The sequence below is a fragment of the Bubalus kerabau genome, chromosome 1 (genome assembly GCF_029407905.1).
Source record: "Bubalus kerabau isolate K-KA32 ecotype Philippines breed swamp buffalo chromosome 1, PCC_UOA_SB_1v2, whole genome shotgun sequence".
Taxonomy (NCBI): Eukaryota; Metazoa; Chordata; class Mammalia; order Artiodactyla; family Bovidae; genus Bubalus; species Bubalus kerabau.
This window is the reverse complement of record NC_073624.1, coordinates 67,306,063-67,325,792: the sequence shown is the minus strand read 5'-3', so window position 1 is coordinate 67,325,792 and position 19,730 is coordinate 67,306,063.

The following is a 19,730-nucleotide window of genomic DNA, read 5'->3' as shown; positions in this document are numbered from 1 at the left end:
ATTTCACCCAAACCCATATCCATCGAGTCGGTGATGCCATCCAACCATCTCATCCTCTGTCGTCCCCTTCTCCTCCTGCCCTCAGTCTTTCCCAGCATCAGGGTCTTTTCCAATGAGTCAGCTCTTCACATCAGGTGGCCAAAGTATTGGAGTTTCAGCTTCAACATCAGTCCTGCCAATGAACACCCAGGACTGATCTCCTTTAGGATAGACTGGTTGGATCTCCTTGCAGTCCAAGGGACTCTCAAGAGTCTTCTCCAACACCACAGTTCAAAAGAATCAATTCTTCTTTATAGTCCAACTGTCATATCTATACATGCTGCTGCTGCTGCTGCTGCTGCTAAGTCACTTCAGTTGTGTCTGACTCTGTGCAACCCCATAGACAGCAGCCCACCAGGCTCCCCTGTCCCTGGGATTCTCCAGGCAAGAACACTGGAGTGGGTTACCATTTCCTGTCCAATGCATGAAAGTGAAACTGAAGTCACTCAGTCGTGTCAGACTCTTCTCGACCCCATTGACTGCAGCCCACCAGGCTCCTCCCCCCATGGGATTTTCCAGGCAAGAGTACTGGAGTGGGTTACCATTGCCTTCTCCATCCATACATGATCACTGGAAAAACCATAGCCTTGACTAGACAGACCTTTGTTGGCAAAATAATGTCTACTTTTTAATATGCTGTCTATGTTGGTCATAACTTTGCTTCCAAGGAATGAGCATCTTTTAATTTCATGGCTGCAATCACCATCTCCAATGATTTTGGAGCCCAGAAAAATAAAGTCAGCCACTCTTTCCACTGTTTCCCCATCTATTTGCCATGAAGTGATGGGACCGGATGCCATGATCTTAGTTTTCTGAATGTTGAGCTTTAAGTCAACTTTTTCACTCTCCTCTTTCATTTTCATCAAGAGGCTCTTTAGTCCTTCACTTTCTGCCATAAGGGTGGTGTCATCTGCATATCTGAGGTTATTGATATTTCTCCCGGCAATCTTGATTCCAGCTTGTGCATCATCCAGCCCAGTGTTTCTCATGATGTACTCTGCATATAAGTGAAATAAGCAGGGTGACAATATACAGCCTTGATGTACTCCTTTTCCTATTTGGAACCAATCTGTTGTTCCATGTCCAGTTCTAACTGTTGCTTCCTGACCTGCATATAGGTTTCTCAAGAGGTCATTTTTAAAAACATAGTCTGCCTCATGGTGGTTAAGAAATCTAGGGAATTGCTTAAGTAAACTACACAGGGTCCCTTCCAAGTCTGATACAATGAGTGCTGATAAACTTGATCCTAACATCATGAATACTCTTCACTTTAGAAGTCAATAGTAACAAAAGCAGATTGACAATCAAGAGGATGCAAAGAGAAAAGTGTAGCCACTTTTTCACATGCACCTTTATTCTACTTTGAGCTCCTGATGCTCAGAGCCTCTAACTGTCCAGTCATACCTTTCCACAACTGGATACAGGGACACTGACTCCTGAGATCCAAGGAAAGCAGGCCCTCTTTACAGAAATTTTCCATTATTCTTAAGAAGCACTAGGGATTCCTCTGGCTTCATGGCAGCTACTTTTTATTTCCATACTTGAAGAATACTAAATTTTAGAGTCAAAATGCTAGAATAGGACTTTTCTGGTGGTCCAGTGATTACGAATCTGCCTGCCAATGTAGGGTACATGGGTTTGATCCCTGGTATGGGAAGATTTCACATACTGCGAGGCACCAAAACCCAAGGGCCACCTAAACCCATGTGACACAACCACTGAGCCCATGCTCTAGAGTTTGAAAGCTACAGCTACTGAAGCCCAAGAGTCTAGACCCTGTGCTTGAAAACAAGAGAAGCCACCACAACAAGAAACCCATGTACCACAACTACAGAAAGCCCATGTACAGCAATAACGACCCAGAGCAGCCATAAATAAATAAAAATCTGTAACAACCTTCCAAGATTTTCTGATTAACAGCTTTAAGTTCAGGTAAAAATATCCTCCTCTGGTCAGCATGTCCAGCCTATGTGTGAATCTTCCAGGAACCAAATCAACTTAGGAAGAGGACCATCCAAACATAGAGAAGTTCTAATTATTAGCCTCTTTATTCTGAGCCATTATCTGCTTCCATTTTATTTCCATCCTATGCACTCAGGCAAATCTCTTTCACGATCAGCCTTTCAACTTTTGAAGACAGCAATCAAATCTCCTTTTAGCCTCAAATTCTCCAACTCATTCCCAATTCCTTCGAACATTTCTCTTTGGCATGGATAGCCAGACCCTCTACCAGTTCCATCAACCTATTCCATCTGTGGCCCTCTTAAAATGTGTTCCCCCAGAACTGCACAGAATGCCACAGACATTATCGAATGAGAATCCAATATAATGTTGACAATACCTCCAAATAGTCAGGACGTCATGATTTCATTGATGCAACCTGAGATTGTATTGAGTTTGGAGCAGAAAAATCACATATGTCAGACATTGAGTACACACAGTGCTGACCATGAATTCATGTTATCATGTTTACAGTTACTTCATTATGTATGTCCTGTGTATTATCAATAACCTAAGCACCCTCCAGTTCTACAGCCAAAGCTTTACTCAAAATTTGCTTTCCCATTAATTTGCCCTATGAATAACTAGATTCTCGCCCTTTTATAAAACTTATATATTGAGTTCTTCCTACATGCAAGAGCTGTGCCTATGACATGCATGCCTCATCTTCTGGTACTTCCCCATAGGATAGAGACTTTCTCATCACATCCATTTTTCAATCGAGGAAAGTAAGGTTCAGATGGATTGAGTGAGTTTTCCAAGGTCACAGTGCTAAGCAAACAGCAAAGTCGGAATTTAAACCCAGTTGTGTTGAAGCCCCAGAGGCTCCACAAATCTTGTTCTTTTTATGTCACAATCATGATGTCCTCAAACATATTCTGTTTTGCGGTTGCAGCTGCTTGTTTTCTTCCTGCCCATTAAGTTACAATGCAGAGTCCTCTGGGTCCATTTGGAGATCTGCCAAGCTCTTCTCTGATCCTCCAGGAGTTATCTGGAAATAGCAGGAAGCCTGATCTACCACTATAGAATGAAAACCTCAAACTGTTTACTACACAGTTAATTCATGCAAAATTAAATACAATAAATTATAAACAATATAAAGACGATACTAGTATAATTAATGCCTATTTCTCAGCCCACAATAATTCTGATCTAGCTGCCTGAGATAAACTGTCTCCGTGAGGAAATATTCTGGTTTTCTCCTCTTTTCTTTTTGCTTGGGTTTTGCTAAACCTCTTCTGTTCTTGCCATTTGCCAGCCTATTCTGGGACATTCCCATCATAATGCCTGGGCCTTGATCACCATCTGTACAAAATTAGTAGTATTTACATCTGCAATTGTAAATACATGATATTTATCAATAATATTGCTAAGGAGGTTTTCCTTCTTTTGCATATGCTCTGCAAAACAGACCTGACGCTAATTACCACTCCTTGCTAGGGATGTATATCTCTTCCGTTTGTGAGGGCTGTGGCTCTTCTGCCTGGGGGTCCCTTGTTCATTACTTTTGTGTTCTGTCCCTTCCCTTGACAAGGAGGGAGATTATGTTAACTTCTCTATTTGGTAAAAAAGAATATCTTAAAACCCAGATGCCAGCTAAGACAAAGTTCCCCATTAGGCAAAAAGTCAAGGCCGTGATACTTCCTATGGATTAAAACTCAACATCTTTACTGATGGCAGCAGATTTGAGTTTAATCATTTATACCTGGTGCTCATGTGAACTACTTATACCTCTTCAGGTTGTATAGTATGCAATGATAAGAGTACTTCCCATTCTCTTCCTACATGCTCCCTTTCTTCTGACAAACTATATAGACAAAGAGCTAAAAGCCACAGAAAATATGGCATAAAATCAATAGCACATTACACTGTGCAGTGGACAATTACGTCTTTGGGCAGATAAACATGAACTCTTCCCTTCTTTTAATAACAGCATTGTGGTGGTCTTTTAAGGAATTATCCCTCCTCTGTTGGATACAGTGGGATGAGATCATTCAGTAAGAAACCCTGTTGGCACTAACCATGGGAGGAAAGGGGTAGAGAGTTATGACCCTGCTGATCCAGTAAGATACTCCTCCCAATAATCTGACCCTGAGCCCCCAATTCATTCTAGCAGCAGCACGCTGATGAGCCCATGGATTCCTGAAGCCCCCTCAGTCCTTTTCCTGCTCTGAATCTAGTTTTCCAGTCCTGCTGCTCATCTGTATCCTTCCAACAAATTCTCCTTTTACCAAGAGTCAGTTTCTGTAGCTGTTATCCAAATATCCTTGACCGGTACACATCTCTCTATTGCCACCTCTTATGGACATAGCCTGTGTCTTAAATAGCATCATGCATACTAGATCATATCATCATCTAGGGCAAGAAAATGAAAACTAAACTGATTATTCCCATCAGCTTTAGCATTTTGCCCAAATGAAACTGTCATGCAAAATTTACCAGCAGCTCTCACAGGGTTTTTCTTAGGTATGGCACTATTTTGTGTTTTATGTCCATTTATGCAGACAGTCCACCACTTAGGGGTCCTCTTGGAAAGGGAAACCTCCTTTCATTGACTTACATTCCTATGAGAACCACTCATATTTGAATTCTGAGCTTGTGGCTTATTTGCCTTTCATTCTACAGAAGAAATGGGTGGCATGAGGAAAAGAAATGAGTTTATGGTCTATTCCCATTTTAAGTAAGAGCAGAGGTTAGAATATTCTTATTTAAATACCAAGATATGAGGAGTGAAAGGTAAAAACGCCTTATTACCTCTTGTTGTTTTAATTCACTTCAAACAACCTAAAATTAGTACATATTTCCAGGCAGGCTGAATTTTTTTCTATCCAGACAACCAGTGACTAGTTATGGAGCCCAAACAAGCCTGTAAGGACAGCCTTCTAGTGGTCTTCCTACTGCCATCCACCTCCGAGTCTGTAGACTTCACCCCAAGTTCACCCTGAATGAGACAAGCATTTGTGTTAGGTGTGAGAGTCAGAGGCCAGGAAGTCCCAGAGACTGGTGGAAGTGAGAATTTAGCCAGCACTGGACACCTTATTTTGTGTGTGTCAGAATGTTTATATTCATTCAGTACTGTTTCCTTCCTGTCGGGGAAGTGTCAAAGCCAAGAATTCAGTTTATTAACTCGGTGTGATCTGTTTTTCATCTTTTTCCTCATGCCTGAAACATCTGCTGTCAGTTTATATCTCTTCTGCCATATATGGAGAACTCTTGCCATTTATAGAATCCGAAGAAACCATATCCATAATCTTATAAAATAAACCTCATTTTTAGCCACTTGAATATTTTTTTCTGCCTCACTCATGTGACTTTGGCAGAAATATAGCATAAGAATACTGCACTATAATAAGCAATTAATTCTACTCGAGGCCAACAAAAGATGAAACTGAATGCTTCTTTCACCTCTGATACATTAGGTGTGGGCTATGTAGGATATGAACTATGGTTGCCTTTATCTTTATACTACCAAAGAAAATCATAAAGAATGACAGCATCTGAAAAAGAGTCAGCATTTCCAAACCCACCTGTCATTCCAAATGGCAGATGAAACAGAGAAACAGACTAGAATGGAAGCCAGCAGACAGAAGAAAGGAGTTGGGAGGGGGAAAAAAAAAAACACTCTTGATGTCCCTCATTTCTTAAAAAGAATGGTTTTAATATCATATGGTCTTGTGTTCATTACAAAGGAAATTAGAACAATATGCCTTCACACACACCAAAAGCAAAGAAGGAGGGAAAGGGGGAAAGCGGGGGTGGAAGTGACTGGAAATGAAATCTGGAAAGATAGATCACAGACATTTCCTGAAACAGAGGACGAAAACTGGGCTTCTGAGCCATAATAATTTCTCAGCAGCCTGTGCTGTGGTCACGTGAACTGCTGTGATTTGTGAGGGTATTTACTTAGGCCTTATTTTTGAGCAGTCTTGGCCTATGATATTTTCCATTTTAAAGAATTGGAATAAAATCTGAGTTTGGAACCCATCAAGAGACACAGCACATTGTATTAATATATTCTTTCCCATTATATCATTAAAAATTAGAGAGACCAGCAGCTGCTTGTTCTATTCTCCAAGACAGCAGCTATTAGAGCCTAAATCTGCAAGGAAATGAAATATATATATATATATATATATATATATATATATATAGTTATAAGTATATCTATGCCAGATTCTTATGGCAAAAGGGACAATATTTAGTGGGAATTTGATTTATATGGATCAAATTCCTTCTCCTTCTTGTTTTTTAAAGAAAACAAGAAACATTTCATATGGAGTAGTTGGATACAGCATTGTGAACATATGGTAGTTCTTGGAAAAATAAGCATCTTTCACCTCTGCTCATTCCTTTCTAATGAGATCTTCCCCATCTATATTCAAACCATGGTCATCTAATATCTTCTTTCTGTTGTGCATAACATTTATTTTAGAAGTTATAGTCTAATTATTGTGGCAAGACTAACTCAATATTCTCTATCAAAATGTGTACTCTAGAAAATGGAATCAATATGTTCATATTTTACAGCTTCGTTTCTTTTAACTCTTTAGTAGCTAAACCTATTATAACAGGCAATTTTAATAATTCTTTGCATTTTACAACCCCTTCTTGTATAAGTTGTCACTTTATTCAAAACTCTGATTACTCCAGAAATTAAAGTTATTTCTAGATGTATTTTTTTCACCAAAATAAAACATATAAAATGTGTAATCCAAAATCTTAAGTTTAGAGATACATAAAAACACATTGGGCTCCCCAAAGGTCTCAGTGGTAAGAATCTGTCTGCCAAGTAGGAGACCTGGGTTCGATTCCTGGCTCTGGAAGATCCCCTGAAGAAGGAAATGGCAACCCACGCCAGTATTGCTGCCTGGGAAATCCCATGGACAGAGGAGCCTGGTGGGCTCCAGTCCATGAGGTCACCAAGAATCAGACACGACTTAGCAACTAAACAACGACAACAAAATCACATTAGCAAGACCATGTAGGCCACTAGGAAAAGGCCCAGACTTTGGAGTTGAACAGAATGAGCATCACAAGTTCTATGAACACTATGTGATGTTACTAAACTTCTCTAAGGCTTTGTTTGCTAATAATTAAAATAGGCAGGATAATGCTTATATCTAAAGATACTGTAAAGTGTAAATAAGAAGATGGAGTAACATGCTTTATACAGTGCCTAGCAGAGTACTTTTCCAATAAATATTATTGGATGAGCAAATCTCACACCCCGTTATAAACCCAAGAAAAAGAGTGCACATTCCCACAAAATATTTCCACAAGAATGTACTTAGCACTTTATTCAGAATAACTGAAACCTGGAATCAACTGAAATGTCCATCAACAGGAGAATATAAACTATTTGGATTTTTAAGCATTAGAGTAACATTCTGTGTATGATAAGCAGACAAATAACAACATTTAAACTGAAGTACGTAACACACAGTACCGAATTCCTTCACTTCGGTCTGCATGCTTTCCTGTACAAACATCCTTTGTTAGATTGAAACAGAGTTGGATTCCCTCCCCATGTCCTCTGCCTGCCTTTTGTCTGTAGAAAAACATTAGTCAAAGAATAGATTTAATCAGAGAAGTGAGAAAATGTAGAAGCAAAGGATAAGAGTCAAGCAGGACAAAATAATAATAATTTAATCATTAAGCAAAGGTTCCTTGAGGAGGAACATTTAAGGGCTATAGAAAACATTCTGAGCTGTCTCCTTTGAGCTGTCTTGTAGATACTGAAACCCTCACCAGGTGGAAGAAGTTAACTGCCTTCTTCTGACCAGATTGTAGCCATAACATAAGTTGCCACACTTCTGAGAACTGGCCTCAAAGGAATGGGAACAAATAAACCCTAGAACTAAAGATTATCTATATTCAACACAATCAGAATGATTCTGATCAGACCACTGCACAACCAGTTTCAAGATGACTGTCAGAACTGACTGTGCTATTTCTGCATAGAGCACCCTCCTGCCTGTAGCCTACACATCCTGAAACTCCCTTTATAAGTTCTTGCTCACTGACTCTCAGTGGGGAATTGGCCTCTGGACATGAGTCCACCTTCTCCCCCAAACTGCCAGTCTTAGAAATAAAGAAAACTTTCCTTTCTACCAACCTTGGCTCTCAAGTATCGACTTTCAGTGGTGAACAGCCAGACCCCACTTTCAGTAAAAAAGATCCTAGAATGGACTTGATGAAGCTTCAGCAACACTTGCTCCAAACCCCTCATCAACATGAAGCAACATGCTCAGCAGACATGGGTATAAGCAGAGTCAAGGCAAGTACCCAGGTGACCTGACTCCTAATTCAGTGCTCCTTCTACTGCTCCACAAGACAATACAACATGGTGTAAAGCGCTCTGGAATCAGACCACGATTCCACCACTGACCAGCTATTTCATCTCCATGTGGCTTCAATCTCTCTTAGCCTGCATACTCCCTATGTTGTAGAGATGCTAACAGAACTGTGTCGAAGATTTGCTGTACAGATAAATGAAACAATACAAGTCACTGGTACAGTAATCAATCAATGAAAATCAAGTGTACTTTACCCTTTAAAGCAAAATTCCACCTGTTATCAAGTAAGATGGGAGCCAAGTCACTGCCATTTCATGAAAGCCTGTCATCATATCCCCAACTGGAAAATTCCATAACATTCTACTTGAAAGCTGAATGTATTTAAATATGAATTCTCACTGGCCCTTTCCAAGAAAATAGCCCAGGTTCTTCTAAAAGCAAATGTCTTAGAATAAGTTTGTAAATATTATATTTTATATTCTAACTGAAGGGGTTGATTCATTTCTTTTATCAAGGAATATATTTGCATCTTAAAAAGCATACTAGATTACCTAGTATCAAACCATGGTTTGATTCCTAGTGTGGAATTTATACTTTTATCAAGTTATTGAGCTTAAAGGTTTTGAAAACTGAAGGGATACATGGAATTAGTAGGAGGGTGGAAAACTCTTTGAAAATGCCACCCAAATAAAGAATATATATATATATATATATATATATATATATATATAGTTGGCATCTAAAACCATAAATGGAAGCTGGCAAGCAATGCCTCCCCTTACAAAATGCAGTTTTTCATAAAATCAGAGATCCTACAAATGGTCCCATTTCTTTACAAACTCTGGAGCTGTCCTTTGTTTTTACTAAACAAGACCTAAAGCCGATTGGTGCACAGGCCACTCCCTGACTCTGAAACATCAGAAATGGTATTGCTTCTTTATATGACACTTTTAGAGTCTATAATGGGTGGTGGAAGGCAGCAGTCAAAGTCCCTAAAGGGCATCACCAGACATGTGTGGTCCTCTGAATGGACCACGTCAGTCCATTAAGAACCAAGTGCTTTTCCTTGTCAGAGTATAATTTGATGGTGGTAAAGGCTTCATACATCCTTTGTTGTTTCTGAAAAGAAATAGGAAATATACTATTTAGATTCTAAGGCCACTAAAACAGAAGCATTTTGTGGCAGATGGGATTTTTATGAGCTGTTTGTCACCATATACCAGTCTTGTTAAGAAGCAATCGTTTTCTGCTTCATTACACTAAGATAGCTCTGTTTAGGGTTCCACTGAGCTGTGAAATGATTTTAAAACTTCTGTGAGAAGTAGAGATGGGTTTTTTTATATAATAAAAGATTGTTGACAAAAATGTACTAAAACACAAAAAAGTGGTCAAATGCACTATTTTTGTGTCAGGGAAATAGAAATATGCTGAATCTCCTACTTATGTTTAATCTACTCATTTATGCCAACAGAGAAAACTATGTAATACTTTTATTTTCTTCACCTAAGAAAGGTAAGAGTTCCTTTTATGATTTTACATAGTCTTCATGGCATGGCATATATCATATAAACAGAAAGGAAAGAGTACTTGAGGAGCAGTTTCAGCTTAAAATATGTAAAAAGAAAAAAATTAGTAAATACATTAAAACATTTTAATGGCTTTATTTTCCTGAAAACTAATCTACTTTTAGGTTTCTTTTCCTATTTGGCCATGTGTTTAAAGAATAACCATGGTGGTGGGGGGTGGGGGGGGAGGATAACCACTGGGACCAGGAGGAGACTGAGCTTGTTATTTCAAAGATTATAAATTTATCATATCACCTTTTCTGGCTCTAATCCCCATTCAGTGTAATTTGCGGGAGTCAGGAGGGCTTAGATCACATTCTGACCCAGTCACTTATGTAACTTTAGGTACATCAATTAAGCCTTCTGAGCTTCAGCTTCCTTATGAATAAAAAGGTGATTGGCAATACAAACCTAGCAGTATCAGTGATTTATTGCCCCAATAATGCTGCTTCCCAAGTGGTGTACGGTAACAAATCCGCCTGCCAATGCAGGAGACACAGGTTTGATTCCTGGATCAGGAAGATTCCATGGAGAAGGAAATGGCAACCTACTTCAGTATTCTTGCCTGGAAAATTCCATGGACAGAGAAGCCTGGCAGGCTACCGTCCACGGTGTCGCAAAAAGTCAAAGACAACTGAGCAACTGAGCATACACACAGCACAAAGCTATACAAGAAATAACCACAAAATCTCAATGGTAGACAATGGTAAACACTTATTTAGCTGGTAAGTCTGCTGGGCTTGGTTGGTTTAGGCTGAGTGCAACCAGGCTTAGCTCTGCACACTCATGTGTCTACAGCATGGCTGGCCTGTGCTTGTCTGTAGGTCGGCTCTGCTAGGGCTTGGCTTGCAGTTGGCTGATCTAGGATGGCCTCAGCTTATCCAGTTAGGGCAATCTTGCCCTGCTTCATGTGTTTCCCATCCTCCAGCCAGCTAAGCTAGTCTCATTCTCATGACATGGTAAAGGTGCTAAGAGAGAACAAACCCAATCACACAAGTTTCTTTTAATCCTTGCCTGCATCACATTTGCTTACCTCAAATGGCCAAGGCAAGTCACACACCATAGTATAGAATCAGGTGGAATGGTTTTACACAGTGGCAAGGCAAAAAGTGAAGAATTGGGCCATTAACACCATCAATATGCACAGTTGTTGATGTCTGTAAAAACTGCGGCATCTTGTGAATGTTTACGAAGCCATAAGAACAGCACTTGGTACGCAGCAAACTGAAAGTATTAGTCACTCAGTCGCATCCAACTCTTTGCTACTCCATGGACTGTAGCCCGCCAGACTCTTCTGTCCATGGAACTCTCCAGACAAGAATACTGGAGTGGGTAGCCATTCCCTTCTCCAGGGGATCTTCCCAACCCAAGGATCATCCCAGGTCTCCTGCATTGCAGGCCAGATTCTTTACCATCTGAACCACCAGGGTACCCAGCAGGGCCTCAGTAAATGCTTGTTTCCCTCCCTCCTAAATCCTCCCAGGCTCTTGAAGCCCCATCTCAATTAATCTCCTGAGATTTTTGTCTCTTCAAAAGACCAAATGAAAACAAAAATTACTATATACAATTCTTATAGTTTTCTTTCCTTCTCAAACCAGGGCACTCAGCCTCAGGGAGAAGAAACTACGTGACACATCTTTATTAGATATTTATGCAAATCTGGGGAAATGAAATATTTTTATGCTGAAATACATGCAGATATTGTATGAACTGCTTTGGGATCCACTGGAAGCAGGCAGCATGTAACATGGTCTCTCCACTCTGCCCTTTGGAGAAAATAATGTGGCAATCTAGAAAGTTGAACCCCTAAATTTGAGCCCATTCTGCAGTAGCCAATGCTCCCTATAAACCTTCTGCTTAAGAAATTTTTCCTAAAATCCAAGACTTAACCCAGTAAAAGAAGCTCTGAAACAAAGTCAAATAGTAAGAGAGGAAAAGCACACCATATTCACCTTGCAAGCAAATGAAGTTTGGATAAGCAAAGGGTAGGATTCTGGGGAGAGCCTATTTAGAGGAAAGCAGGAGTGCTTTTTTCTCAGAAAGAAGGAGCAAGCACACTGAAGGAGAGACAATGGATTCTCTAGTCCTTGGTGGTTCTGTGGGAGCTTCCACAGTCCCCAGAGAGCTCCATAAAACAGTCTCTACACACACCACTCAGGCTAGTCCTTAGCAGGACCAGACCATCTACTCTGGCAGAGAAATGCTATGGCTTCAAGTGCTTTGATGTATGGACCAAAAAGTCCACAGAGACAGAGGTGAGCAATAACCAAGCCCTTCCAAAGATGAGATACAGCCCCAAGCAGCTGCTTCTAATTCACCAACCTCCCAACTCGCTTCAAGACTCTCTCCTATCATGAACGTACTTGTAAATTCTGAATTTTCCTTCATAACGTCCCTTGCAAGTTTCAATGAAGTAAATATTTTTTCTCTCAGCTCTTTGAGAACAGATGCACTGGGAAAAAGCACCAAATAACTTTGCCTGTGTTTTGCCCAGATGCCAGAATTGAGCAGTAAACTCCAAAGCTAGAACAAAAGGACAAAATAAACCTGGAGAAAGCAGGAAGAAGGAATTAAATGGTAAAAGTATTTAATGGTAAACTAATTAGAAAACTGGAAGACAAGAAAATTTATAGCTTTTGCATCTAAAAGCTACTCATCAAAAAGACACATAGAATAGAAAAATCTACACAATCAAGGAGGAGATCCAGCTTGCTACCTATGCTAATGAATCCAGTTTATCAAGCATTAAATATCAGAGCTCAATAGACATTGGGAGCACAAAAAAGAAACAACTTAGGGAAGAGGAGACATTTATTAGTAGTAAAAGTATAATCAGTATCCTCAAAGTTATTAGTATTCTCAACTGACTGTGAAAGAAAAATGAACAATCAGGGACAAGAAAGAGTTTTCAGAGATGAAAAACATGATTGCCAAAATTTTAAAATTCAGTTTGTATGGCATAATCTGATTTTGTTACTAGTATATATGTTTGCAATCAAGGAAATCTGAAGTTTATAACCCAGGCCATTGACAGAAAAGTGTCTCTGAAAACTGAAATAGGATTGGTGACCTGAGCAGGGGATAAACTTTTACTATTTCATTCAGTGTTTAAGAATAGATGCATGCATGCATGCTTAGTCACTCAGTCATGCCCGATTCTTTGAAACCCCATGGACCGTAGCCCACCAGGCTCCTCTGTCCATGGGATTCTCCAGGCAATAATACTGGAGTGGGTTGCCATTTCCTCCTCCAGGGGACCTTCCCATCCCTAGGATCGAACCCATGTCTCCTATGTCTCCTGTATTGCAGGTGGATTCTTCATCCACCCTACAACAAACTCGAAAGAAACAGATACCCCACTTAACTCTGAGCAAGCTACTTAACACACATAAACACACACACACAATGGAGTGTTATTCAGCCATAAGAGGAAAACACTGCCATTGGCAACAACATGGACAGAACTTGAGGGCATTGTGTTGTGTAATATGTCACACAGAGAAAGACAAATACCTACATCTTCATTTATACATGGAATCTAAAAAAATCCAAATTCCTAGAAATAGAAACCAGAATGATGGTTTCCAGAAGCTGACAGTTGGGGGAGATAGATGTTGGTCAAAAGGTACAAACGTCTAATAATGAGTAAGTTCTGGGGATCTAATGTCCAGCACGGTGATCACAGTTAACCATCTTACATTATTTACTTGAAGGTTATATACTAAGAGAATAGATCTTAAATGTTCTCATCACACACACACCCACACACAACGGTAGTTACAAGGCTTGAGAAAGGTATTAGCTAATGCTATGATGGTAATCATTTTGAAATATATGAGCGTATCAAATCAACACTTCATACACCTTCAATTTATGCAATAATACATGTCAATTATATCTCAATAAACCTGGGGAGGGTAATAAGTGTAGCTCGCAAACACATTAATTTATATAGTTATGCCTCTAAGAAACTGAGCATTTCTGAAACTTGGCTTAAACTGATGGCCCAATGGGATAGAAAGAGCATCTGTAGATGCCCTTCATTCAGATCATTCTTACACAGAAGGAAGTTCAGACCAAGTTCATACTGCTACTGAGAGATCCTCCTCACCCTGCACAAAATTCTGATCGTTCTGGGTAGGTACAATTATGTAAATCTAGCACATCTGAAGTATGCTAGGGGAGTTTGAATTTTAAATAATCTTATGGTAATCTTTCTGTAAAGCAAATGATTAACTCTTAATTTTCTTGTTTCGTAAAATCAGATTTTGATATGTGACACATTTACAGTGGGATAAATCTATAATTTTGCTTCAAAAAGTGTGTAATCTCCTGCGACTGCAGGCATCAACATTCATGGTTCCATGAGATATGCAACCTCATGTGTTGGATTAAGCAAATGCCGTTCTACATGCCTAATTAAGGGCAGAGATGGTGGCCTGCTGTTTCCCTTCTTCAGCCCCACTCCATATAGGGACTCTCAATCACCTGAGGAAATTATACAGACATCCCTTTTTCTGTGCCTCGTGTACTCAAAACCAAGCCCTGTAACCGAATTAGCTTCACTCTGCTCAGAACTCTGCATCTTCTCTGCTCAGAACTCCTCATCTTCTGGCTTTTTAAAAACTGGCTCCCTTACTACTCTCAAGTTTGTATTTTCAATTATTAAAGAAAAGACATTCCTTATCAAAACCGCAACTCCTCTCATTAAAAAATGAAAGAAACCTATGTCTCTCTCTTTTAGGCACAAAGCCAACACTTATAAAGGCCTGTCAGTTTGAGTTAGGTGTGGGGCTGAGTTGCTGAAACATATTGCATTCACGTGTACCATATCCTTAAAATGAAAACACAATAACACTGACTAAACTCAGAAGCCCAATCAGGACTTCCCTGGTGGTCCTACGGTTAAGAATCCACCTGCCAGTGCAGGGGACATGGGTTCGATCTCTGGTCTGGGAAGATTCCACCTGCTGCAGAGCAACAAAGACCGTGGACCACAACTACCAAAGCCCACGCACCTAGAGCCTGTGCTCCCAGCAAGAGAAGCCACTGCAATGAGAAGTCCACAGACCGCAACTAGAGAGTAAGCCCTGTTTGCTGCAACTAGAGAAAGCCTGTGCAGCAACAAAGTCCCAGTGCAGCCAAAAATATGAACATTTTTTAAAGCCCTAATCAGTATAATTCAATATTTTAATTCACCGAAACAAACATGTTTTAAAAGCTAATTTGAGCTAGAAAGTCCAATAAAGAAGCAAATGTTAGTGAAGCAAAGGGGACCAAGGTAGCAAAGGAGAAAAAACGTTACATATTATAAAGGCACAAGATGACATTTTGATGGTCAAGAAATTCCTTCTATTGTGCCAGGTGCCTTAAAACCATCATTTCAGATATCTATGGGTGCTATTATGGAAAAAATAAATGTCACTAGGCCACTTTGTATTATAAGATATGCATTGTAATTTTTAAAATAAATTAACTAGATTTTAGTTTTTACATGAAAAACATTTTAAACCTCAGAATCAGACTGGCTTAAAATCTCTATCTGGCATATGACAAATGATGCATTTGTAAGCTGACCTTGATTTTGAGAATTGCCTTTAAAAAATCATTATGAGAAGGAGAGGACCTGAAGGAATTCCTTCTGACATATTAATAGCTCTCACCAAGACAATTAGGTCATGGCTGAATTAAGTCAGAAGCACTTTCATCTCTGGAATATATTGAATTTTTTAAAGAATTTTTCAGTCATGCATTTTGCAGAACACGTTGAAATGCAAAGCATGACTCTCTCCTTAGAAACTGGGTTCTTTTGGACCTTTCAGAGAGTCAGGGGCCAGAGACAATTTCTATTCTATTGCATCTCTGCTAAGCACTTCAGATGGGAAATAACATGGCCATGGGTGTTTCAGGGAATAATTCAAGTGACAATGTAGAAATAATGAGGTTCTGAACTAGGGCAGTATCCATGGGAATGGCAAAGAGGGAATGAGTCAAGAAATCCTGAAGATGCAAAATGAACGTGGTTTCTTAACTAACTAGATGCAGGATATAAGGGGTGTGACAAAATTTCTAGGTTGAGTGAATAAAGGAGAAGGAAAATCACACTTAAGGAAGGAAATGACTTCCACATAGACATGATGAGTTTTAAAAACTTTTAGTGCACACAACAAACAATTGTAAATACAGATCTGAAGTTCAAGAAAGAGAAATACATCCTAAAGAATAAGATCTGGGAATGTATAATAAAGTTCAGCCCAGGAAGGAATAGGAGGTTCCCTGAGGAAAGGAGTGGGGAAGACAGCTTAGAGTAGAAGTTTGGAAATGGCTAAGTGCAATTAGCAGGCAGGAGAAGATAAGCCATTCCTTCATTCAATAAACAATTTGAATGAAACCACCTCTCTCTTCCACTTTGTAAAGAGAATTTGTTTGTTGGGTAGGTGGGTTGGGAGGAGACGCTACAGAGTCCTCTGTCCTGCTGTAAGACTGGTGTAGGATGGTAAACAGCCAAAGTGGATGAGCTCAATGAGCACAGCAAGCACCACGGGGGCTACGGTGGAAGTCTCTGCACAGGGTCAAGCGGAAACAACTTCAATCAGAAAGTCGAAGGAAGGGGGTGAAGTTAGTGCACCACCCTACCTCTCCACACTGCCCCACCATTGCTAAACACCACCACCTCTCACCCTCTTCTCACACTTCAGGGCTTTCTTCCAAAAGTCAACAAAGCTTAGATCAAAACATCAGGTATCTTTCAGGTAAAGGGGAGTATCTACCTGTTTAGGACAGTAAAATTACTCAGAGTAAAGGACCAAGGCTTCCTCTAGTAAATGCACACAGGAAACACACATAATCACACACCTCTGCAAGTATATTCACACCTTCCTTCCTGGCCTCATAGAAGTTTCCAGAATTTCTTTACACCACCACCTCCTTCTCCCACTGCTCCATTCTCTTTCTCTTCCATCACCGTAGCTTAATTCTAATGTATCCCATGCCCTTTGTTTCTTTATGTATCTGAATGGTCATCTCCAGATAAGCTGCTCTGCACTTGTCCCTGGCTCTCCGTCCCGCCATTCACGCCCAGCTCCTGCTCTTGTTTCTTCTTCCATACATATGATGACCCTAAAAAGCACAGAAGTTCTTGGCATACCGTTAACACTTAAAACCTACACAAATCAGCCAGCCAAGTCTGTCAGGCAAAGTATTCCTCCTATACCAGCTGCAAGAAGGGTACATAGAGTAGTTAATGTGGATATAAACTCTCATATTAAAAATTCAGAGTGCAATTGTGGCCCAAGCCAAGGAAACTCCAAAAATACATCAGAAATAAGCAGCCTTCAGAGAGTCATACTGCTCTGAAGATATACATGATTTCCTGAAGTAGAATCTTCCTTTTATGAGCTAAAGCACAAATCCCCATTTTTGCCAGTTGTTCAGAATTATCAGGTCAGAATAACTCCTTTAAGTAAACATTCATAATGTTTTCATTATTTTATGTGTAAAGAGCTGTTTTGATTCAAATATATACCCTATAACTTTGCAAATCGTTGTTTTCATCATTACTGTTCATACGCTTTTACTACAAAAGCTCACTGTTGCTGATCTATGGTATTTTTCTTGCCATCAGATTATTTGCTAAATCTATCTAATCCTTTTGCCCTCTGTATAATATTTCAATTTAGAAAGAAATATCAATATGTTGACTCCTGTGCTGAGAATACTTTTTATAGTGAAAAATCTAATGGCATATTCAATCACCCTATTATTGTTATCAGTATATCTGGATCCAGTGGTAAATGTCTTGAGAAAGCTAAAGTCTTGAGGAAAAAAAGTGAGGTCATCCACAGGGGATACATATATAGTGATTATTACTGGGCTCATGTTTTCAATTTAATCACTCCCTATGATCCATTTGCCCTAAGGATATGACTGTTGAAACAAAATTATTTCACTTATACTCCTGTTAATGGGAACTCTAATTCTAGTCAGCAGCCCTTTGTGTTACAAAAGACTAAACCTCTTCCTAATCATTCACAAGGTTTAGGAATGAATTAAAATTCAAATAAAATTTCTCTCATAAGGTAATAGAGCATGTGACCCTTTTATGATAAACTATAATGCTGGGGTGCATAATACAATTGCTCCATCACTTGCTATTCCCAGAAGTAAAACATATAGTAGTAGTAATATATGCTGCTCTATGTATTTCATACAACACTACCTAATAACACATCCTTTTATTTTCTCGACAGTGATTTAAAAGTATTACAAACTTCTATATTCAAGAAAGAATATTTTCATAGTCTTAATCTTCTTTCAATCTCTCTAGCATAATGTTCCTTAGAATTATTCTTTATCACAAGACAAAATAGGTCCCCAAAAAAGTCCAGGTAATCATCTGTTTCTTTTATTCTTCTATTTACTTTGCTTCAACAAAGCAAACACCGTAGGATCAGAACTGAGTAAAATGAGACATCTTTGAAGTGGCTTTTTTGTTGTCTCAGCCCGCCAGTCAGAACAAAGTCACTTTTCCACTAGCTGTGGGTCCAAAAGACAAGATTCTGAGTGCCTAAATCCAAGAGCATCTATCTGTCATGATAGCCCACAGCAGCTATTTCTTCCAGCATCATGCCCAGTTCACTTCCATATTTCCCTGAAGATACAGGCAAGAAGACACTCCAGGAAAATGTGTGTAGTGGCTGGACACCTGACCTTGCCTCCTCCCACCTATGGTGAATTGGGCCAGGTCAGTCATGGGCCTCAGACTCTCTCTTGCCTTTGGCACAGATCTGGATGATGACCTGCTTCCTCCACCCCACCTCTCCTGCCATCTGGGTCCCACTGTGGTCCTGCTTCTTCCCTGCAGTGTCTCCAGGTTAGAGGCAATCCTAGCACCAGCTTCCCAAGAGAAAAACAGGCAGAAATACAGATAAGTGAATGCCTTCGGGCCAGTCCCTGATCAAAGCAGGAGCAAACTGTCCACTTCCTGCTTCCTTTCCTCGCGTTGATCTCCAATCCCCACTCAAACCAGGCCTGGCCTGGCCTTCCAAGTCTCTGATGACCTGCCAATGAGAAATATTCCTGGCATATCTTATCACAGTTTTACCTCACCATAACTTCTTGTGGAAGGGAAGAGAGGAAGGAAGGGAAGAAATGAAAGGATAGAAGATAGCAAGGAAGGAAGTGGAGGTTGGGAGAGAAAACAAGGGAGGGAAGGAGGGAAATGAGAGTGTATGCTGAAAACACTCCCAGCTCAGCAGCCTCAGATAAAACCAGCCCTGTCCTCAAGCGTCTTTCACTAGATGGGATGGGGCTGTTAGTAGCTGTTGGTAACTCCAACAGAGCCATCTTTTCTGGGGTGGGTCTATGGTTAGTTTTGTTGCTCACTGAATACATTCAAAATTTTCAAGCTATTTTTCTTTCATCAAAATAAAAGGGAAAACAAAAAGCAATAAATGATAAAATGGAAAACATTAGAAATTTTAAAAAGCAAACATTGACCTCCCAAGGTAACACTAGTTTGTCAAAACCAAACTATTTTATATATTTATTAAAATTATACTTCAACTGAAATCCATTTTAGACCTTGATGATTCCAGGAATCATTCAACCAGGATGTCTAGTTGAGAACTAAACTTAATGAGTGTCATTGGGGATAAAAGAGGAGGAATCAGATACCCACTCAATCATTCAGAGTTTAACAAAGGAAGAAGAACCAGCCAAAATCATGTGTGTACGTTAACAAGGAATTGGTTTATGCAATTGTGAGGATCAGTTAAATAACTCCATAGGGTCAACATTCAAAAAAGAGAAGAAATGAAAAAGCTGTTAC